The sequence below is a fragment of the Lynx rufus genome, unplaced genomic scaffold (assembly GCF_022079265.1).
Source record: "Lynx rufus isolate CCGP_SWC_20201006 ecotype Redwood Valley unplaced genomic scaffold, mLynRuf1.p SCAF_3, whole genome shotgun sequence".
NCBI lineage: Eukaryota > Metazoa > Chordata > Mammalia > Carnivora > Felidae > Lynx > Lynx rufus.
The window spans coordinates 67,335,303-67,360,968 of record NW_025814845.1 but is presented as its reverse complement, the minus strand read 5'-3'; the positions used below and the strand labels follow the sequence as shown (position 1 = coordinate 67,360,968).

Genomic DNA, 25,666 nt, shown 5'->3' with positions numbered 1-25,666 from the left:
ATTCTCCAAGTTAAACTGAGGATGAAAGTTACATTGGATACTCTCCCAAGTATCATGTCAACCATCACAATACCATCATCTGTCATAAGTGGGAATTCACAAGTCTTCAGAGATCTTCAGTGGTATTTTCATTGGAAAACTGTTTAATTTTGTGTTACATAAAACTTACTGTAGGCTCAACTGATAAGATATTCTGAAAGTTAAACTTGTTTATGAAGATTCTCTTCCTTTCAGGGCACCTGGATGGCTCAGTCAGTTGAGCCTGACTGACATCGTACTCCTGATCTTGGCTCAGGTCATGATCTCATGGGATCATGAAGTTTGAGCCCTGCATAGGACTCTGCGCTGACAGTGCAGTCTGCTTGTGATTCTCTCTGTCCCTTTCTCTCTGCCTCTTCCCTGCTTGTGCATGCTCTCTCTCTCTCTCTCTCTCTCTCTCAAGCTCTCTCAAAACTTAACTTAAAAAAATATTCTCTGCTTTTCAATCTGTTGAGACAACCATTCCAAATGGAAATTGTCAGGATTTTTATGATAATAGCTGTAACAAAAATTCCACCCCTCTCTCTTTTTCTCTCTCTATACTCTTTTAAGTAAACATTTATTGAATGCCTCCCATACATTAGTGTGTACACAGAGAAAATACATAGTCACTGCTAAAAAGAGCCTAATTTTACATTTTTGAAGAGATTTCGTATAAATTGCCTAAAAGATCTTAGTGGAAGCCACGTGACTGAAGAGAAAGAACCAGACACACATAAAATGGGAAATAGGTTATACATTTCTTTATTCCTTATCCCTGTAGGCAATCCTTAACCTCCACCCTTTTTACTCTCTAGATGCCACTTCACTTTCCTCCAATAGGGCTTGGTTTTCTCAAGAAACTTGGTTTTTTCAAGGAATTTCTCATTAATTTCTTAACTCATATTATTCTCAACCAATGTTAATTAAGTGCTAACTATGTGCTAGGCAATGGGATCACATGGATAAGACTCTCCAGCTTCCCTCACAAAGTTCATATTCTAATTAATAACTATATTTAAAGCAAGGAACCCTTACACATCAAAAACAGTAAGTATTGAGTGGTGGGCTTTGGGGCATACTGGAGCGATGTTGGGTGATATGTGATGGAAAGGAGAATTTGTCCACTTCCCTTTAGTGAAGAAAAGAACACCAACAACTTTATCTTTTGTTCTGATGATCAATTTGTACCAATAAAATCTTATATCTTAAGATCAAGTGGGAAAAAAAATTCCCTAAGCATGATTTCTAATATGTAAGCTATTCATGAAAGTAACGTATCTACCAAAAATATATCTTCAAATACTAAGGGTTGCCATAAAAAATGAAATCCTTGCTTTACAAAGACCCAGTGTTTTTTAGTGACAGGGTGAGTACAGTCCATGGATATTCTAATCACTGTTCCTTAAATATGAACAGCATTTTTTTTTACAAATGATGGTTTTATAAGTTTTATTTTATTTTTTAATATGAAATTTATTGTCAAATTGGTTTCCATACAACACCCAGTGCTCATCCCAACAGGTGCCCTCCTCAATGCCCATCACCCATTTTCCCCTCCCTCCCACCCACCATCAAGCCTCAGTTTATTATCAGTTTTTAAGAGTCTCTTATGGTTTGCCTCCCTCCCTCTCTAACTTTTTTTTAAGTAATTTTATTTCACAAGGCACTTGGACTTAAAGTATTATAATACCTAGTTAGCAATAAAAACAATGGACATTTTGAAAACTATTGAAAAATTGTAAAGGAAAACTTTAAATTAGATTCCATACTCCTGACTGTAGTGAAAAAAAAAATCTAGCTATTAAGCCATAAAAATCTCTATTTTTTTTTCTCTTTAGAACATCCAGGGTTTATGTCAGATAACTTGAAACGTTTTATTTATAAATTTCATTCCATTTTGGGGCATCTGGGTGGATCAGTTGGTTAAGTGTGACTTCAACTCAGGTCATGATCTCAGTCCGTGAGTTCGAGCCCCACGTCGGGCTCTGTGCTGACAGCTCAGAGCCTGAAGCCTGCTTCAGATTCTGTGTCTCCCTCTCTCTCTGCCCCTCCCCTACTCATGTTCTGTCTCTCTCTGTCTCAAAAATAAATAAAAACATTTAAAAAAATAAAAATAAATTTAAAAAATTTCATTCCATTTCTATTTCAGAAGAATATTCAAGATTCTAGACCCTTGGATTTTCCATTTTCTATTTTAGAAAAACTAGTCTTAGAATTGAAAGAGAAGTAAGATTATGGGAAGAAAATGCATATAGGATCTTAACTGCTTTTTCCATAACCACAGCCATCTTTAGCTGAAGCAGAAAAGAATTCCTTGAACTCTTGAAAAAACTCCATCTCACTTCTCTTCCCTCCTCTGGCACTTATGTGAACACTACCAAGATAACAATATTTTCTATGGAAGACAAAGCAAAAACTGGGAAATGCCCACTCATCAGTTGTTTTTAAATAGCTATACTTTGAGGCTCAAGACCTTGACTGCTGGTCTTTTTCACTGACCACTCTCTACTTGATATTTGACTTTCAATGTTGACACCATTCTGGCTGGCTCCATTCCCAAAAGCACAAGACTACAAGTCATGTAAGAATTAGAATCCTTGAGTTAAAACTGAACTCATGAACATGCATCACAGTTTTCTTCAAAGAAAATTAAAGCACATTTCCAGGCGTTATTTGGTTTCTAGTTTTGCCATATCCCATTCTGTCTATACCAGGTTATCTGTGCTTCCTGGGCAGAGCATTAGAAACTATTTTTGTCAATCCTTTCATTTTGCAACTGTGAACACTAAACCAATGGTTTTTACTAATATTTGACTACTCTAACTTTTTCTCATACACATTTCTAAGAATTGTGGCAAATTTGTTAAGAAAGTGAAGGTGTTTATGTTAAATTTTAAATAACTGTATCTTTAGGTCTATTGAAAAGTATATTAATAATTTTGATAAAAGTTGTAGGGAGTTTCCAGCAATAAAATTGGATCTACTATAAAGTATGTTCTTCTGAAGGACAAACATGGTAGAGGGAAGATACTCAATGAGTGTTTATTTTAATTAAAGAAAGAGGGAAAAAAGAAAGGGGGGGAGAGGGAAGAAGGAGGGAGGAAGAATGGGAAGAAGTATTTTTTCCCATTCCAAACAAATTATAATCTCATTTACATTAAATAGTCATTTTCTAAACATTAGCATCTTTATGCTACCAATTCACTGCCTTTTACAATCACACATTAAGCATTACTTTCAAAGGGTATTCTCCTTTCCTTCTTAAAAAGGGGATAATCTAAATAAACATGCAGAAGATACCTTATAGTGATTTGTACAAAAATATGGCATGGTATGGAAATTTTCAGCAATGACTCTGGACTTACAAATAAGATGGAAACATTTGTGAAATGAAAATCTACATCCTATTTCTTAAGCTCTTGAATCTTCTGTGAAAGCATAAAGGATTAGTATGCGCTGTATATATTTATCAAAATATTTTGATCATAGTTGTCTCAAAACTAAATGCTCTAAAAGAAAAACCACAGAAACACAAAGTGCAAATTTTCATTTCAAAATTCAGTGTCCTTTCCTTTGGCTGTAAAGAATAAAGTACCTTTGTTGTAATTTTAACAAAGGAAATCTGTTAAATTGGTTGCCCTGAAGCACACCCAGCCTTCATTGTAACCAACTCATTGCTCTAGCCAAAGATATGTCTCTAGCTAAATCCAAGAGGAATTAGTCTCAAAAGAGAGAATTGAGGACAATGATAACTCCATAGGAGAACCAAAGGAACAAAAGGTTTAGCATTAGCCAGAGGTGGAGGAAGCTGTTACCAGGAACATGTTTCATCACCTAGTAAGTTTTCATACATGCTCCAAACTGGCCATTATCATGATTACATGATAAAAAGAACTTGTTCAAATAAATGTAAAAAAATACAAAATCATTTCCCTAGTTAAGCTTACCCGTGTCACAATGCCCTGTCCTCTCTGGCTTTTGTGTGTTACAAGGTTAAAAGAATGTATGGAATATTAATAAACGATTTATTTTAAGAGTTATTAAAATTTTAAGCTAAAATAAATATTAGATCTTCTCCAATGCAATTTTCTGTTTTTGTTTTTTTTTTAAGTTGAGAAAATGAGGCTGCAGAGTCATTAATTGTTAAGATTTTTAGTGGAGAATTAGGAGTAAAATGCAGGTCCTCTGGTCTCCACTAGACCTCAGTTCCATCTACAATCAAACACAAATCTCCTCCATGCAAATGCCTACAGAAGCCCTACTCGGCAGAGCCAGAAGGAGATGGTGGAGTTTACTGATCTCTATCAATCATATTCCAATGTCTCTGACTCCCAACGCAATTTCTTTTACAAAGCTGTCTTCCTCCAAGCTTCACCTTGGAGGTGATTTACCTCTAAGAATATCACCTGATGGCCTGTAGAGAGGACACAACTTCTCATGCTTCTTCATTTTAAATCAGAATTAAATTAGAAACTTTATGGATCAGAAAAAGAGGTCAAGTATTCAGGGCACAAAGACTTTAGCAATCGCTGTCTTTACATTCCCTGCCCTGCATGTTAGAAACTGTGCATTGACAATAAAATATAAAGGCCAACATTTTTGAAACCTTAGAAAGGCAATAAAGACTTAGCTTATTTTAACCCCCAATTGCCAATTTAAAACAATCCCAAGTATAAAGTAGAGAGTCAAGGGGCACCTGGGTGGTTTACTCAGTTAAGTGTCCAACTTCGGCTCAGGTCCTGATCTCACGGTCCGTGAGTTGCAGCCCTGCATCGGGCTTTGTGCTGACAGCTCAGAGCCTGTAGCTGGCTTCAGATTCTGTGTCTCCCTCTCTCTCTGCCCCTCCCCTGTTCACACTCTCTCTCTCTCAAAAATAAATAAACAATTTTTTAAGTAGAGAGTCATCACTTTGAAAAATTATGTATATGTATTCCTCTATAATAATTTTTTCACAACCATACACTTCAAAGAACCGTATGTTCATGTTGAACATGAGCTTATGATACTCCTTCAGTCAATGGATGTAAATTGGGTACATACTGTGTGCCAGACAATGTACTATGTGAGAAGATCTTTGGACTCAAGGGGTCACAGTTAGATAACAAAAATGACAGCAATCCTCTATGACAAATGCTATCAAACATATTAACAGGACTTGGAATTCACAAGAAGAAGCTACTAACTTCCACCTCCATGTCCATCCTGGGCAGAGAATGAAGAAGGAAATCATGGAATGAAGAAGCAGAGTGACATGAAACATGCTTTTATTTTCTCTTAAGAAAAAAAAAGCTATTACATTAAAGGACAACAAGGCATTTATCAAGCAGATACACCATCAATATAGTATTAAAAAGCAATAGGGAGCTTTTGTGAAGAATCTGATCATGTGCATTCACAGTATTCAGTCACTGATCAGTGGATAAAGTACCATTGGTTGGGCTAAAACCATTTCCAGGATAAAGGCAAGGACGATGAGAAACCCCACACAGATGAAGTCACCAGCACGCAGGCCTGTTTTCCCTGGGTGTGCTCTTCCCTCAGCCCAGAATGTCCTTCCCTCTTCTCCTTGTATGACTGACTCTTCATTTCTCTACAGCCCTGACCACCACTGTTGCATCATTATTGTCTGTGTAGATGTATATTCTTTTTCTTTATACCACTTTATTATGTTATTACTATGTATTAAATGGTTGTCTCCCTCATTATACCTTAGCTTCACAAAAGCAATGACTTGTTTTATATCAAGTATTACACCTGGCTTATGTCAGCATTCATACATCTACTCATGAAATACAGAAGGAAGGATGGAAGGCAGGAAGAAAGGAGAAATGACATCAAGAGTCCTACCCTATCAAGTCTGAGCCATGGATGCAACTGTATTTACTGTATCTATTAACATGCTGCTTGCTTAGACCACTATTTGTCAGATTTGACTAATGCCTGTATGTCTAAAGGAAAAACTTTCTCACTGGTTCTTAATGTAATATTTTATGCTAATAAGACAATGTATTAACATACAACTCAAAGAAATTTACAAATCTGTGCTGAACAAACTAAAAAAAACTAATATAATTTAAATATCAACATTAGTGTGATTAGCTAGATGATGTTATTTAAAAAAATTATCACTCACATAAATTAGGTATGGATTACTCTAACACAGAGAGCATGTGATGCCTCAATTTTCCTACCACTTATCTCTTCCCAACAAGTGAGAACCTTTCTTCAAACAGTATTGCCTGGTACCATTATTTGGCCTTCACTTTTAGGGAATCCAATATTTTCTGTATTAAACATACCTCTATTCTTTTATTGGGTCAGTTAAGGACCCAATGTGATTGAAGCCAATGTGATTATAAAAACAAACTAAACAGAGCCATTTAAAACATGAGGCAGTCATGATTATATAATAGTTACACAGATTTTTTAAAAATTACTATGAATGTGTTAAAAATTCTGATTGGGAATTTATTCATCTCCCATTTAGAGAAACAGGCACATCTGAATTATGGTCTATCCTCTGGCTTCAGGGCTTATAGAAAAAGACCTAGATTTGAAACTCTGCTCAAAAGCATGTTTTATGTAAATCTAAGCAATTTTCAGTTCTATTAACCATGACAACCCCTATATACAAAACTACAGACTTCTCTGACTTCCTCAGTTTCCTCTTCTATAAAATGATGGACTTGGAACAGTTGATATTTAAGCAACATTTTGTATGAGATATCTGTATTGGCATGCCATGGCATTATGATGACATTTGGCAGAGAATATAGGAATATCTGAGACTTTCTTTTAATGAGTCACCTGTCACCACAAGACAAAGGCACGAAAGCAAGGCCCAAAATTGGCTCAGGCTTTAGCCCAAAAGTCCTGTCTAGATCTGTGATAAAAAACTGTTGACAAAGAAGACTCCTTTTCCTTATGCAGGGTGGGTATAAGTGGCCTTGAGCTATAGTATCTTATCTCCTCTATTTTTACTCTAAAGCCCAAATCCAAGCCTTACCATGCCACTGAGATTCAATGCCTAGCAACACACCTGAAAGAGTGAGAGCAAGAATGAGAGAAAGGTAACCAAAAGAGAGAGAGAGAGAATAAAAGGAGGTTCCAAAGCAAAAGAGACCATCCTTGAGAGAGGCAAGAGCCCCTAGAACAGTAGAATGGAGAAAAGGAGTAAAAGCAAGGGAGAGATGCAGAGACACAAAAAGTGACTCAGAAAATCAGAGAGATTCAGGGGTCAGAAATTGTTCCTCTAATGAGGAATCAAGATCAAGTCTTTTATTTTATACTTGGGCCAAGAACAAATCAGATGCAATGGTAGACAGATAATTGGCCCTTTTTCCTTCTGGACAGTAGTCCCTGGAGAACTAAAGGGAGGATGGGGATTAATGTCTGGTGATGCACCCGATTGGCCTTTTAAACCCATTACTGTGAACCATCACTAGCACAGTGGCCAGTGAAAAAGTCCTCAAGTGTGACCTGCCAAAGCAGAACTTCCTCTCTTTGGGGATAGAGTAAGGAGAATGGAAGGGAAGCTGCATCTTTTATCTCCTCTATTCCATTAAATTATAAAAATTAAATTCATTCCTTGCCAGAAATGCCCAAACCTATTCTCCAACATTGACTTATCAGCAGTTGTTCAAGTCCCACAGCCTTTTGTTTTCTACAGTCATAACTCTGAAATAGATGCGTAATTTAAAAAGGATCTTTGGGGCACCTGGATGGCACAATCAGTCAAGCATCAGACTCTTGATCTCAGCTCCAGATCATGATCTCATGGTTTGTGAGTTCATGCCCCACATCGGGCTCTGTACTGATGGTGCGGGGCCTGCTTAGGATTCTGTATCTCCTTCTCTCTGCCCCTCCCCTGCTTGTGCACACACATACACACACACATACACACACACACACACACACTCTCTCTCTCTCTCTCTCTCTCTCTCTCTCTCTCTCAAAGTAAGTAAAGAAACCTAAAAAATTTATTTAAAAAAGAGGACCTTTACTGTGAATCCTTTTAGGTTCTTCTCTAGGACATCAGCGATCAGAAGTACATTACAGATTTGCTTCCATAGGAATCCACAAAAATGAGTGACAGGAAATAAGTTTGATAGGCCATCACATGCTTTACTCAGTTTCCTGCCACAATTCCAAGAGGATGCTCTATGGTGTATTTCCTATTAGCCATTTCCATGTTACATATAGGAATTCAGTAGACAATCAGCAGCCACTGCTATGTATCACTTGTGTCTTGTGTTAGAAACAGAATGCATCCCATCTGTTATGTCCATGAAATCCTCTTCATTGTATGCATTTGTAAAGAGAGCAAGAAATTAACAAACAGGTTTATTAGGTGATATTGATGAATCTGAGCAGCGTAATGTGGGAACCATCTGTAGATCCCAATAGAGCTAACGGGGGTTGATTTCATGAATGACTACAAAAACCGAGTATTAGATGTGGACAGATGGGTTTTAGCAGGCTGTGCATCCCATCTTGGAAATATGCTCTTTGAGCATATCTCCTAAACAACCAAGTGTTGCCTACAGAGGCCAACACATCCTTTCCTAGAACTTCTCAGCAAAAACTATGAGTACCATAATTCATGGGACCCTGAGTATGTCTCTACATTGGCATCATTATTTCAAAAAGTACAGCATTTTTCATCAAGGCTCTATGCAAGCTATATTCTTATTTATTAAAATAAGTATTCATTTCTTTTTCTCTCTCTCATACTGAAAATTATGTGTACTTCAAAACCTCTTGACACTAGATTAGATCCTGCCCGTCTCCTCAGAACATTTATTTTTTTCTTTCCTGGCCTTCTTCTTATATTATTTATCTCACTGTTCTACCTGTTTTTGTCAATTGTTAGCCTTGGGACATAGATTTTTTTAACCTTTATTAAATTCAGTCTCCCTACATATAAAAAAAACTATGCATATAGTATTGTAAGAATTAATGAGATAATATAAACAGGGTACTAAACATGGACCATAATGCATAACAATTCATAACAAATGCTTACTCCCTTTTGTCTTCTTAGAAAGCCATAATAGAGTGAGGAATTACCTCTTAAATGTATCTTCAATTTTTATTAGCAGGAACTCTTTTTTAATTGCCACTCCAATAAAAAAATGTAATTGGTGAATGGCTTGAATTAATTACACTCTAAAATAAGTTTAACTAAATAAAATTAGTTTCTAGAATTCAGCAAAATTGCTAATATACTTCAAAACAAAAAGTCTGAAAATTTCAGGCAGATATCAAAACAAGAAGTTGGACAGGTATCAATGTGTGGAATGCCACATAATACAGGTCCCCACAGATAGCATCACACAACTCCTGTTCCTCAATCTTGAATATAACAGGAGAAAACAGGCCAGAATCAAAAATGCAATTTCAGTTAAGGTAGCTGATCAGAGACACATAACTTGGAAAGACAACAAATTTTGCTGCAAAAAATTATGATTTCTATGATCAAAACAAATTATGTGATTCATATCTTAATAAGAATATGTTGGGACACCTGAGTGACTCAGTCAGTTGAGCATCCAACTCTTGCTTTGGCTCAGGTCATGATCCCCGGGTTGTGCGATCAAGCCCTGTGTCAGGCTCCACACTGAGCATGGAGCCTGCTTAAGATTCTCTCTCTCTCTCTCTCTCTCTCTCTCTCTCTCTCTCTCTCTCTCCTCCTCCTCCTCCCCCCTCCCCCTACTTGCACGCTCTCTCTCTCTCTCAAAATAAAAAATATATATGTTGAAAGTTTTAAGTCATACTATTACTTGAAATCCATAAGTATTTTGAGTTTTTTTATTTTCCCCAGTAATATTAAAATTTGCTATAAGAATTGAAAAATTACTGTCTGATATTTACATTGACCCCATTGTAAAGGTTTTGTATAGCGACACAAAGAATGTAACAGAATCTGCTTTGAAAAATGAATTGATAGAGTTTCAAGCAGTAAACAACAGTCTAATGGACAATTTATGCATGTTTTAAAAATCTAGCCAAGTTATCCATGCTGACAACTCAGAGCCTGAAGCCTGCTTTGGATTCTGTGTCTCCCTCTCTCTCTGCTCCTCCCCCACTCATGCTCTGTCTCTCTCTCAAAAAATAAATATTAAAAAAATTAAAAGTAAAAAAAATCCAGCCAAATTGTCTATTTTACAAGTGTTACATCTTACAATTTTGGAAGGAGAGGGTGTCAGAAGGGGCAAACTCATTTGTATCTTTAAAATATTCTCGGGGAGCCTGGGTGGCTTAGTTGGTTGAGCGTCCGACTTCGGCTCAGGTCATGATCTCACGGTTTGTGAGTTTCTGCCCCATGTCAGGCTCTGTGCTGACAGCTCAGAGCCTAAAGACTTCTTCGGATTCTGTGTGTCCCTCTCTCTCTCTACCCCTCCCCTGCTCATGCTCTGTCTCTCTCTCTCTCTCTCAAAAATGAATAATCAAAAATTTTTTTAAAAAAATAAAATATTCTCAAGCAGTTTTAAAAATCAAAAAGAAAAACAATATTTTAAGTAACCACTATCATTTTATCACAATTGCATGTGAAATGATGACACTTTAGAGAGGAAGTTTTGAAAACACTGAGAATTTTAGATAAGTATGTCACTATCTGTGATAATAACTAAACCTGCCTTCATCAGAGTTTTGCCCAAACACTCAAAATGCAGACTAACAGAACACTGAGAACATTTGTGACCTCCGCGTGTGGTTTCAAAATGGAACTCCTGTTCCTATTCCCCAAGGATATCCTAAAGGTAAATTATCCATTTCCAAATTAATTGTGAATATTACAATGTATATTTTATAGGCAAATGTAATGATTTAGGAAATAACTAAAACCATTAACTTACTGGAAGCATCATGAGAGCTTAATTTTTAGAAAGCAGGAGCATTTGTGCAACTAAGCAAAATTTCTAGAAACCTGAAACTGAGAAACAATTCTGAAACCATCAGCTTCATGTCTTCATTTAACAGAGGAAGTATGGGAAGAAGTGATTCATTGAAGGTGATATTCCTCACTAATGGGAGAATAAAGTCCATGACCCAGGAGAGCCCCAGGGTTATATAAAAAGACAAAAATTGACAAGATGTAGAAAGTTTCCTTTAAAAATCTAGAGAAACTATTAATTCTAAGCATTTAAAACAAACAAACAAACAAAATCTAGGAAAAAGATCCAAAATAGATGCAGGTATTCAGCACTGTAAAGCTGTCTAAAAATGTATGAGAGTCTTACTGCTGATGTTTCCTGCCTGCCTTCCCTGGAGGAGGTTCTGAATGTTAAATAACAGTTGTTAGGGTTATGTTGGCTTGTTTAAATCATCAGTTCATGCTGCAAGCAAGGCCAGGACTATTGCACATTCAACCCACATTCAGGTCAGTGAGCTCACATCTGTAGATTCAGTTCTTTATTCTAATAAACTAATTTCTCAAGATTGGCCACAAGGTAGCCCAAGTAGAAGATGTGCATCTATTTATCTGAAATATTTTTTTAGCTGTGGTAAGGGATGCCATATTACTTAAGTATTTGTGATCGTGTACTTAGAAAATAGTTAAGTAGGAATCCAGGTTCATAAAAATTAGCTGCGGATTATGCTAATACACTGAATTGATTCTGTTCATCTCTTCTATGACTATGACACAAAGAGTAACAATGAGTTAGAAGAGAAAGATACCTTAAGTTAATATATATAGGGCTTTTTATATTTGCCTAGCTAGAGCAATTAGGCAAGAAAAAAAAATGAAAAACATAGAAATGGGATAGGAAGAAGTAAAATAGTCACTATACGGAGATGACATGATACTATATATGGAAAACCCTAAAGATGCCAACAAAAAACTGTTAAAACTAATTTAAAAATTCAGTAAAATTTCAGGATACAAAATAAATATACGGAAATCTGTTGTGTTTCTATATACTAATAATGAAATATCAATATATAATGGAACATTTTATTCAGCCATAAAAAAGGATGAAACCTTGCCATTTGCAACAACATGATAGGAGCTAGAGGGTATAATGCTAAGTGAAATAAGTCAGTCAGAGAAAGACAAATACCATATGATTTCACACATATGTGGAATTTAAGAAGCAAAACATACAAACAAAGCATTGATCTCTCAATCAAAAACCTCATTCTTTACTATAAAGAACAATCGGATGGTTACCAGAGGGGAGGTGGGTGGGGGGACGGGTGAAATATGTGATGGGGATTAAGAGTACACTTATCTTGATGAGCACTGAGTAATGTACAGAATAGTATCACTATATTGTACACATGAAACCAATATAACACTGTATTGTAACTATACTGGAATTCACATTAAAAACCTAATAAAAAAGAAAACTATCCCATTTATAATTGCATCAAAAATAATAATATGCCTAGGAGCAAATTAAACAAATTAGGTGAAAGACCTGGGAAAACTATAAGACATTAGTGAAAGAAACTAAAGAAGACACAAACAAATGAAAACATAGTCTGTACTCATGGATTAGAAGAGTTAATATTGTTAAAATGTCCATGCTATCAAAAGCAATCTACAGATTCAATTCAATCCCTACTAAAAGTCCAAAGGCATTTTCCACAGAAATAGAACAAACAATCCTAAAATTTGTATGGAACCACAAAAGACCCAAGTAGTCAAGCAATTTTGAGAAAGGAAAACAAAGCTGGAGGCACCACAAACCTGATTTCAAGCTCTACTACAAAGTTGTAGTCATCAAAACAGTATGGTATTGGCATACAAATAAATACATAGATCAATGTCACATGGTACAGAATCTATAAATAAACTTACATTTATATGATTAGTTAGTTTATGTCAACTAGTTTATTTAACTAATGTCAATTAGTTTATGACAAAGGAGCCAAGAATATACAATGGGAAAGGCCAGTCTTTGCAATAAACGATGCTGGAAAACTGGACAAACACATGGGAAAGAATGAAACTGGACCACCATCTCACACTGTACACAACAATTAAACCAAAATGGATTAGAGACTTGAACATGAGATCTGAAATGATAAAAATCCTAAAGCAAAGCATAATTAATAAGTTCTCTGACAGATCTTAGTAATGATTTTTTCCATCTAACACCAAAAGCAGAAGCAACAAAAGCAAAAATAAACAAGTGTGACTACATCAAACTAAAAAGCTTCTGTATAGCAAAAGAAACCATCATCAACAAAATTATAAAGCAACCTACTCAATGGGAGAAAATATTTAGAAATCATATATCTGATAAGGGGTTAATGTTCAAAATATACAAAGAACTCAACTCAATAATCCAAAGAGAGATAGGGAGGGAGACAAACAAACAAACAAAAATGATTTGAAAAATGCCCTATTTGAAAAATGGGCAGAGATCTAAATAGACATTTTCCTTAAAACATACAGAGAGCCAACAGGTACATGGAAAGATGCTCAACATCACTAATCATCAGAAAATACAAATCAAAACTATAAGATATCACCTCACACCTGTCAGAACAGCTAATATCAAAAGACAAAAGATAACAAGTGTTGGTGAGGATGTAGAGAAAAGGAGACCCTTGTGCTCTGTTGGTGGGGAAGTAAATTGGTGCAGCCACTCTGCAAAACAGCACTGAGGTTCCTCAAAAAGTTAAAAATAGAGCTACCATATTATCCAGCAATTCCACTTATGGATATTTATCAATAAAAAAACCAAAAACATTCAAAAAGATATATGCATCCCCTTGTTCACTGGAACATCATTTACAATAGCCAAGATATGGGAAAAAAATCATCAATGCATGAATGGATAAAGAAAATGTGATATATAGATATAGACACATATCACACATACACAGTGGCATGTGATTCAGTCATACAAAGAATAAAAAGAATAATATGCTAAGTGAAATAAATTAGGCAGGGACAGACAAATAGTGTATGATCTCACTTATATGGGGAATCTAAAACAAATTAAAAAAAAAAAGGGGCGCCTGGGTGGCGCAGTCGGTTAAGCGTCCGACTTCAGCCAGGTCACGATCTCGCGGTCCGTGAGTTCGAGCCCCACGTCAGGCTCTGGGCTGATGGCTCGAGCCTGGAGCCTGTTTCCGATTCTGTGTCTCCCTCTCTCTCTCTGCCCCTCCCCCGTTCATGCTCTGTCTCTCTCTGTCCCAAAAATAAATAAACGTTGAAAAAAAAAATTTTTTTTAAATAAGTTAATAGATACAAAGACCAGATTAGTGGCTGCCAGATGTTGGGGGTGGCAGGGTGGGAGAAATGAGTAAAGGAGGTCAAAGGGTACAAACATCCCCCCCTCCAAAATCATATTTTTGTATATGACAAGTTATCTGACTCATAAATGGAACAGAATATTGTTTCAAATTAATAATCATAAGAAATCAGACACATGAAGGAGTTTAACAATCTCCAGAATTATTAGTTAATAAAGGAATGTTAGTTCCACTTATCTGGGAGAAAAAAGTATATGCATTTTATTTATAAGTTGTGACTTAAAAACTGTGAAAGTATGACAGAAGTTTTCTATAATAGGGTGTTGAGTAGGAATTATCCTGTTGTCCCAGACTGATTTTGGGGATCTAAAACCAGAAATAAAGAAAGATGCGTTTCTCTTCTAACAGATACAATAAGAAAGGAAAGAATGCAACCTAATCAGATACCACTGTGGCCAGCACCACTACCTGTCTTCCTCTTCCTGCCTAAGGAAAGATGTCTGGTGGGGGGAAGCCATAAGCTCCTCAAGGCAAACAATAAACTCCAGGAAAATCGCTAGCAACTGGGGAGATTGGCAGCTTGTTCCTCACTCTGTAATGTGCTTAGGCTGTTCTGAACCTATCCACAAGTAAAGGACAAAAGAATTGCAGGGCAGAGAAAATTGTGTGACAATGTAAAGGAGTTTGTAGTACTTTGTCATGTCAGCCATACCCGAATATCCAGTAATTTAAGTTTAACCAGGGAAGGCAGGGCACCTGGTAATGAGGTCCTGGCAGCAAGAAGCTATGGGTGTAATGCTCATTCTGAGACCTGAAGTCTGAAAAATGAGGACAAGATATTTCCCTGTCTCCAACATCCTGGGCAGTCAAGATGCTCATAAATAACCATGAATTTAGCCAGAGAAACAGGAGCAACTATCATAGTCCCCCTACAATAATAGGTTCCTAGAGATACATTTGTCCTTGCTCTCTCTTCCCCTCTGCCAGTCCTCAATACTAGAGACCTCAGAAAGAAGGAAAGAGTATCCATTTCGTGGCCCTCTCAAACACAGAGACACACAGAATATACACACATTCTCTCTCTGTCTCTCCCTACCTTCCCTGTCCTATCTCTCAGTGCTGCAGAGACAGGAAAACAGAGGCACACTGTGCTTCTTCCCTACTTGAAATACCCTGTCAAGACTGGAAAGTGCTGAGATGGAGTGTAGAGAGACATAGATGAGATTTAAGCCAGGCATGAAGCTTGAGTTTTAAATTAAATTGAAAGGTAATCATTAAAAATGACTGGCACAGTTTCTCAAAAGGTTAAACAGTGAGGTTATCATATAACCCATCAATTTCACTTCTAAATACATAACCAAGAGAAATGAAAACATACAAAACTTGTCCACACAAAAACTTGTACACGAGTATTCATAGCAGCATTACGCATAACAGCCTCAAAGTGAAAACAAACCAAATGGCCATCAAGTGAAGAATGGATAAACAAAATGTAGCATATTGAAATAATGGAATATTATTCAGCCCTATAAAGAAATGAAGTACTGATATATCCTAGACATTGATAAACCTTGAAAATATTATGCTAAGGAAAGGAAGCCAAAATTCAGAAAATGAGAATAACAATTCATGCACCTGGCATTGTTTCCTTGTAAAAGTGGTCAAAACATTTTGTAAAGTATAATTTATATAGTTTACAATTGATAAATATTCACTGAATGAATGAACATATGGTAATAGTGCTAGAAAAATGGAGAACAGCTGGATCTAGGCAAGATAAAGCTTAAGAAGAAAGGGCAGGAAGATTGAGTGCCCAAAAGAAACTTAGGAAAGAATAACTAGCAAATGGCTGTGAAATAACTTCATACATCGGGGGAAGAAAAAGTAGCCTTTTAAAATACATTTCTCTGAGCACTAAAAATGTAAATGTTCAAATGACATTTTCACCTATTCATTTTTTCCCTAAATTTTCTTCTCCACTAATTGAGATAATGGAAATATGCCTAGGTTTATGCTAATGAGCTAATCCATATAGGGACTATCGGGTTCCATGTATTGAATTGCATCGCAAATACAAAAGCCTTCAGTCAATATGATTAAATGTTAGAAGCAGAACTCAAGGGATTCAACTCCGGTAATTCTCAAACTGGTGTTGAGGAATAAGTGTTGTACATGAGATAAGAAAAGCAGGACTGTCTCTCTCTGGGGTGGTCCAGTTCTGCAAAGAAAATCCTTCAAGTCTCCTTAGCTGTCATAATCATTTCGATAAGCTCTAGAGGAGCCCCAAAAGTAACTTAAACAAAAAGAAAAGACATACTACAAAGGTGAGCATTGTTTTTTGAGAATTTTCCATGTGAGTTCAGTGTTTTGACAACATAGGTGACAAGCAAAAACAAGTTGTCTTCTGCTCTGAAGTTAGCATTACTTACATGGGCTGATCATCTATTATTTTCTTCATTATTCAACTAACAAGGAATATATTGTAGATCCTGACTTCTAAACTGCCTTGTCAGGTTATCTTGATAGTCAAAGATGGTAAAAATGATGATGATAATGATAATGATGATACCAACAACTTAATATTTACCGAGAGTTTAATATGTAGTCAGGTAATGTATGAGTATTCTAGAAACATCATCTCCGGTATGCAAACAACTGCTCTGTGAGATAGGTTTTATTACTTACATTTCACTGATGAGTAACTTAGTCAAGTAAGTAAAAAAATTTACCCAAGGCTTATAGCTACTGATGGAGTCTTACATGACCCGAGGCAGTCTGGCACTAAAACCTACAAAACAACTGGGTTCAGCTGCTTTCCAGGGAAACACCCATACTGAACAAGGTCAATTCTGGAGAAAATTATGAGGATGAAATCTCATATACTGTGTTCCCACTGGTTACCATGTCCCACCCATCCATCTCTATGATTGCCCAAGACGTTATCTGCTGCTCGTCACTCCAAGTGCCCTTTCCAGCAGCAACAGATTTTTCAATCCTTTCTACTATGAAGGAAAAAAAAAGTGACCTGATGGGCATGCCCACAATTTATGCTTAGGTTATAATGGATGATAGAAGGTCAAGCGTTTAACTGTAGCATAGTTGCTTGTCCATCATTTTTCCAGAGATTATGTCATAATACAAAATAGCCAATTATAGGAACCCAAGACAGCTGTAGAACTGTCTGAGAAGGACTTTTTGGTTAGGTGAGCATTTTGGATTCCTTCACAATGAGCTTCACCTAGAATGAGTCCTATATGCACTGTTTAGCTCTAAATTCAATAAAGAAGGAAAAGAGGCACATAAAAGTAAGGGAAATGTAAGGTCCCAAGATAAAATCTACAATCCTTAACCCAGCTTACTTGTCTGTGCATATGTCTCCAAATTCATCTCTCATCACTTCTTGTCTTCTTTCTTACTTGACCATCTCGTATTTCCCAATAGTCTACCAAAGAGCCATGGCTTAAACTTTTATTCTGCCACATATACCACCCCCACAGCTTGTAATAAAGCTATATCATCTTCCAATTTTCAGCATATACTCTTTTGAAAAACTCTCCCTGAACCCTGAAGTGGTGATAAGTGTCCCTCCTATGGCCTCCAATGGTAAATAGTTATTATATTGTATAGCAACTGCAAAAATCTGTAACACCCACCAGAATTTAACACCGGATTCATGATGCTTAGTAGTATTTAATCACCTGTGGCAGGGACTGATAACTCCTTCAGTTCTCCTCTGGACAAAGCCCAGGATAAAGCTGAGCTACATGTCCAGACCTCTTTGCCATTAGGTTTGGTCATATGACTCCGTTCTAGTTAATGAAATGTGAACAGTTAATGAAATGTGAGCTATAAGAGCCACTAGCACACCTGGTCCACCCAAACCTTCTATGCAATACTCCCTTTTATATTCCCTTTCTATCTGACTGGGAAGGGAATGACCCTGTGGTGAGTTTGGAAGCCAAAAGTTAAAATTACAAAATCTCTGGCAGCGTGGGTTTCTAAACAGTTGTTTGCAGCAGACCAAGAAGATACTTCGTCACTTACCTAGAATCTGTTTGGACTTTTACTTGAGAAAGAAGCAAGTTGCTTCTTTTTAAATTCTTTTTCTTTGGTGGGGGGGGGGAGTCTTTTTATTTAGGATTGGTTATATCACCTTTATGTTTCCTGGAAACTAGCATAATAACTACAGCACATTAGAAATTTATAAACATGTGTTGATTTTTTTTTAAAAAAATCAAATGAATAAGTAGCATGAATATCTTAAGAAATAGATGCTCTTTTGTCATGCTAATATAAAAACAGCTAACATACATTTTATCCTTACTATGTGCCACTGCTTTCTAAGATCATTTATATAAATTACTTAATTCAATCCTCCTAACAATGGTATGAAATAGGTACTATTATTATCTCATTGCACAGATTAGTAAATTGAAGTTTAAATCAGCTTACTCACTACTCAGTGTATCATAATTAGTATCTGGCTGAGTCAAGATTTAATCCAAACAATCTGACTCAAAGTCTATATTTTAACCACTCTGAAATAGCTGTGTAGAAGTCAGCAATTAAAAAATTCTTCAACTAAAAGCAGAATAAAAAAATCTCATATTAATAACACTGTCTTGATATAATCCTTTCTAGGAATGAACTAAAATTTCCCCAAAATTTATGATGACACACAATGCCACCTTATGTGTATTTTTTTAATTTTTAAATGTTTATTTATTTTTATGCACAGACCTACAAAGTGAAATTTAAAAAGCTACACTTCATAAATACTTTTCTGAATTGTCTTAATGGGGAAATATGCACTTATTTTTATTTTATCATTCATATCTGACCGTCCAATTCGTTAGCTTTCCTCTCCAGCATCGGCCCTCTAGAACTGAGATTCTCTGAACTCAGCTGGGTCTTGACCTCAATCTGTTGTCCAAACAGGTGCAAATCTGCTGCAAAGCATTATAATCCACTCAACATTTTACTACCTATCACAAGTTATTTTATTAAATACTTTCATGAACATAAAAAAAATTATTTATTTTTGAGAGACAGAGCACAAGCAGGGAGAGAGAGAGAGAGAGAGAGAGAGAGAGAGAGAGAGAGAATCCAAAGCAGTCTCCAGGCTCTGAGCTGTCAGCACAGAGCCTGACGCAGGGCTCAAAGTCACAAACAGCAAGATCATGACCTGAGCTGAAGTCAGACGCTTAACCAACTGAGACACCCAGGTAACCCATTTTATGCATATTTTTAAATACCAAGAGATTTAGTTGCTAGGCAGAAAGTTTTAGATTTAAGGATGAAATTCAAGTTTCAAGGTTCCTAATATTACCTTAAACACTTAATTGGGGTTTTGTCTTCTTCTAACTCATGTATTTTAACAAACAGCAAATGCCTTAGAGATTTCTTGATTTCATTAACTTACAAGTTTCATTAAATATATAAAATTAGAGCCTGCTCTTAAATCAGTAATCAATTCTTGCACATTTAGAGGTCAATCCTCAGGTTATAATTCACTCAAAATCACTTTATTCTCTAAGTTAAGAAAATTCACTGTGATCTAATATAGTATCATCTTCATCACATCCAGGAAAAAACCCTTTCCACACAACCAGATCAATGTCTGTTTTTGAAAATCTAGACTAGGTTAATTGAGTTGTGCCTGTTTGGATTTTAATCTTGTTATCAGGAGTCTCAGGCTAGCTTCTAACAATTGCTGCTTTTCAGTTTCAAATTCTAGTATCCAAAGTATGTCAAACACACTCACAAGTATGGCCAAGCTTGAAACTTCACTATTATTTAGGTATTAATATACTTCGTGATGGAAGTAAGACAGATGATTTCAAAAAAGCACTTGAATTCATCACTGGATTCAGCCGCAAAATCTATACACTGCCTTACTTTTAGAATTATAATGATCATATTCTATCTCAGACTCGTCTGCTTCCCTCATGTTACAATATCTATAATTAAGGTCACAGTCATTTGTCATGATCATGAATGAAAGATGGCCAAACAGATATTGTCACAACCTCAATGTAAGTCTCCTTTAAAACCTTCTTTTCATAGCTTTTCAAAAGTCCTAAAGTTGTTCAGGGTAGATAAAAGAACTTTTTTTCAAAGGTTCTTCACACAGTATAATTTTAACTTTTTCCATATATAAGTAGGACTTAATTTCAAATATAAAAAAGAAAAATATTACCTAAAAACTAGAAATATGTAGTACTATAAATGCTTACAATGATTATGGATATATTAATTTATTTTTTTAATTTGCTATATACATTTTTCCATGCTTCTGTTGCTGTTTGGAAACAACCAAAATTAACTTTATTTTTTGAGAATGACTTTTTTTTTAAGTAATGTCTACACCCAACATAGGGCTCAGACTCACGACCTCGAGATCAAGAGGTGCACACTGTATCAACTAAGCCAGCCAGATACACGTACACACCCTCAACTTTATTTTTTAAATCTGTTCTGAATAAAATCTGTAAGTGCAGACACTGTAGAAAATGATTTTGGGAGAAAGTTTTGAACTAAACAAACTGAAGTTTCTCCACTTTTAAAAATGATGGGATATTAAGGATTTCAGTTTGATTTATTTTAAATACAAAATAGTTATATCTTGAGGTATACCTCTAATTTATTGCCTGGGGAACCATGGTTAAAGCTCGAAAGTCTTTTTTTTTTTTTACTTTAAAAAAATTTTTTAACGTTTATTTATTTTTGAGAAGAGAGAGATAGAGCATGAGCAAGGGAAGAGAGAGAAAGAGGGAGACACAGAATCTGAAACAGGCTCCAGGCTCTGAGCTGTCAGCACAGAGCCCGACACAGGGCTTGAACTCACAGACCGTGAGATCAGGACCTAAGCGGAAGTTGGACACTCAACTGACTGAGCCACCCAGGTGCCCCAAGGCTTGAAAGTCTTATTTACAAATTAGGTACTGTCACCAGAGAGAGAACTTATAGGTATTTTTATCTTTTTGCTTAAAAAGAAAATACAAGAACAGTGGCAGTGAGACTTTCTAAATTCTCAAACCTGTGCAGGTTGTAGAATATTTAAAAGACAAGGAGCAATTTGAATAAGAACATAAGATACCAATAGTAGGTTCAAATAATTAAATGTATAATGCACTAACTCAGATATATTAGGTTCTAGTGGAGATCAAAGTTGATGGTACCAATAGGAGAAAAACCTAATTGAAAAAATTATATTCATTAACAGAGGTATGCAACAGAGTAGGTATTATGGAATGAATTGTGTCCCCCTAAAATTCACATATTGAAGCCTACCCTCCCCCCATGTACCCGTACTTGGAGATAATTAAAGTTAAATGATATCATAAAGGTAGGGCTCTGATCCAATAGGTCTCTTGTCCTTAAAGAGAAGAGATACCAGAGTTCTCTATCCTTCTGTACACAAGGCAACAGGCGTGTGAGGAAACAGAGGGAAAGCAGCTATCTCCAAGCTGGGAACAGAGGCTTCACCAGAGACCAACCTTAATCTTGGTCTTCTAGCCTCCCGAACTGTGAGAAAATACATTTTTGTTGCGTAAGCCACCCAGGACATGGCATTTTGTTATGGCAGCCAGAGCAGACAAATACATTTCTTAAAAATGACTACCATTATTCCTTTCTAACAGATTAATGCAGTTTTACAACTTGAGTAGCATAGGTGTTCTAGAAATAGCTCCCATAGTGTGCCAGAGAATTGGTCTCTGTACAACATACACATCCCTTTATGTTGTCGCCTCCTATCACTCTAACCCCATTTCCTGTCATTTCACAACCGTAACAATATGGAGTTATCTATAAATGTCTATTTGTGACTCTATGTCTTTCCTCTGCTCTGAGTTCCTTTCCTCCATTTATCTACCTGGAGAACTCCCACCAACCTTCAGCACCCCAGGTAAGGGTCACCTCTTGCTTTGTGCCACTTTCCTCAACTCTTCTGCACAGCATCATCACTCATTTCTTGGCATTAATTGTATCTGTGTCTTCAGAACATCTAGTGTTTACATGATAGCCTGTCCCAATTATAATTTTGCATATCTGTTCCCCCCAACAGATGTGTAGTTTTTAATAGCAAGGATAATACGGAGTTTGGCTCTCTTTATTGAAAATGGAAGAGAAGAAACTCAGTAAAAGTTTTATTAAAATAAATTGAAAACCTTTGCCTAGGACAGGAGAAACACACATTTCAAGGGTGTTAATACTCTCATTTTAGAAATGCCTTTTAAGAGAGAGAAAAACAAATCCAGTTTAAGTTTATTGAACATTTTTAGCTGGTTACGAATACTTAAAAGGGTGAATTTTTCAATTCATTAGTGACGTTCCCTCCAGTAATAATGAAATAACCCTCATCAAACTATATGAAGGCCAAGGGCATTCCTATGCTTGAAAGCACCAATATTGAAAATAAACAACCAAGAAGTAGTTCTGATTGAAAGCAAATCTAAAGAAAAGTTAAGGATTTGTGAGCAGGCAAAAAGCAAAGCTGAAGGAACACTGGATCAAGAGCAAGAAAATCTGTTTTTGTTCCTCATCTGCCAGTCATTAACAATATCCCATGACCAATACAAACAACATATTACGCTCACATGCACACACACACACACACACACACACATTCATCTGTAAAAGGGGGTCATTTATAACAACTAAATTTTTTCCAGTTTTAACATTTTTCAAGATGTTTAATTATTCTTCATTGAGGTGATTAATTCTTTAAAAAGATTTCTTTAATGTGATTTAAACTTTGTTGTTATGAAGTGATTATGATTTAATATATTACGTTCTGCTTTTGAGTTATGACTTTGATATATGTGGTTGAGACTAGTCAATATCACCATAACCCCTGGTACTCCCGTCCTTCCTCCTTATAGATAGATACCTTTTGTTGACTCACTAACTCATGAAAAATATGCCTCAGAACTTACAATGTGCCGGGCATTAAAGAAAACTACTTTTAAGTAAGGAATTGTCCATTCATAGGCAAATATATGGTCCTTTAAAATTACTAAGAGCCTTCTGATACAGAAATTGCCAGTTTTTAATCTGATTCTTTGTGTATGTATTTGAACATTAGTGTAAAAAATTTAAAAAGCACAAAGTCAAAATTCCTGGTGCTTGAACTGCTATGAAAGATGATATATAATTAATAAGTCAAAGTTATTTACCCCAAAGTTTGACTTCTCTATTAACAAATGATATTTGTAAAAAAAATTAAGAAACTTTTTTAAGGGAAATAATAGCCTATATTTGCTTTGTATAAGCATCAGTACTTTCTCATCAATACAACTCTCATTTGTTGATTTTAGTTATTATAAGCTTAAAAACATCAGTATTATAATGATATCAAAACACAACTTAGAAATATTATGAATTAAAGTGATTTTTATTTTGAGGCAGATTTTCATTTGAATTAATCAGAATGTTTTGCATTTTCTTATTTATATTTCCAATTTGTTAGCAAAATAACTACACTGCACTGAAGACCATCTGTGACTCTGTAGACCTTCTGGAAATTACACAGAGATATGACACAGCATAGCCAAGGCTGTATGATAATATCCTCTTTGAAGAGTTTAGGGCAGAGTTCCTCAAACTGGGGTTCCTTTGCATATTCTCTAACATCCTCCAGTTCTCAGATTTTAGAAACATTGAGCTTGAGCTTGATCCATTCTATCCCATGTTCATTGTTAGAAGGTCCACTAAGTTCACCAAAGAGTCAGAACATTTGCTTGATCTTCTTTCACATTTTCATTCACTCAACTCCTGAATCTTCTGCTCCCCTTATCCCCCATTTAGGTTCTGGATGCTGCATAATTAATCATTTAATCTGTACCCATTCTGGCCACACTATGCCAGGAATAAGACTCAGTGGGATAAAACATTGGCTCTTACTCATACTTCCATTTTATTCCATATCAAAGTCCCCATATTAAATCCTCCATATTCTGTTTTCTCACATTAACCTGATCCCTTTCTCTGAGTTTGATAAAAATTATTTTATTTTTTTAATGTTTATTTATTTATTTTGAAAGAGAGAGGGCAGAGAGGGAGGGAGAAAGAATCCCAAGTAGGCTCCGGGATGTCAGCACAGAGGCTGATGCAGAGCTCAGTCTCACAAACCATGAAATCATGACTTGAGCTGGAACCGAGAGTCTAATGCTTAACTGACTGAGCCATCCAGGTGCCCCAATAAAGATGATTTTATATTCAAGACAATGCCATAATGTGAATACTATACAGTATAAAACAAGGTACAAGGAGACAAGAACCCTGGAGAATAGGATAAGAGACAAAAGACTCTACTGCTTTATAAGCCTCTGATGTCCCTATGACCTTGGTCACATTGCTTCATATCACTACGCCACAATTTCTCCATCTGTAGTGATAATCCCCACATTCCACACTGGTTTGCTATGACAAATGCAATAACTGGTATGGAAATGCACTATAATATAAATATATCATATAATATATTTATATATTTTATATATTATATAAATTCTATATAATGTAAATATTCTTATTTATTTTAAGTATCTAATAATATATAATTATATATATATATATATATATATATATATATATACATATATATATATATATACACACACACACATACACAAAGTTTTCAGTCTAATTCCTGGCCCTGGTAAATAAATGCTTAAAATATAGTAGCAATTTTAAAACATGTTTATAGTATGTGCACTTGTTGTTATTTCTTATAATTAAACCAGACAAATGAAACCTTTGCAAAATTACAAGGTCTGAGAATATAAAATACTAAAGAGGAGCCCCGATCCAAATTAAGTTCTTGAACTTTAACACAAGAAAAATAGCTTCAAAAACATACTGTTAGGGATGTTTATGTCATCTAATCCACAATATTTCTACCATTTATATATCCTATAGATATAAATGAAGGGAAAACACACAGGAGATACTTCAGTTTGTAGCTCCTTCCATCAATTGATGATCACAGCTAAGAAAGCTTATTGTAGCTACAGGAAGAGTTGGAGATTTTTCCTTTCTCTCATTGCAGCCTAGAGACTTGTGGCTGAGAAAATGATAAGTAAATAAGTAAATACAAGACCACTAAGGAACCACAAAAAGACACAGGAACTACCCCCAGAAGAGTATATTGTGTATGATGATTGGATGTATCAGCATTGTTCCATTTAGCACCATATCCATATTTTATGTGAGTGAAGGTGGAAGGAAGCTCCCAGGGAATTGATACTAAAGGTGTCTCAAAAATTACTGAAAGTCGTGTTTATAGTTTTCCTTCAATTCTGTGCTTTTAACTTATTTTTAAGAAAAGGAAAGATGTTTTGGCTACCATATATATCGCCTAGCAGATGTTCATTAAAAATTCTTGTAAAGTAAGTATGCCCGAAGGACTCAGGCATTCTGTTCCAGC

General features: G+C 35.8%; 1 protein-coding gene across 1 annotated transcript in view; it reads right to left on the bottom strand.

Annotated features, from left to right (window-relative positions):
- Positions 1-25,666, bottom strand: part of ARHGAP24 (Rho GTPase activating protein 24) — a 512,790-nt gene that overhangs the window by 395,067 nt on the left and 92,057 nt on the right. The gene's annotated exons all lie outside the window — the stretch shown is intronic.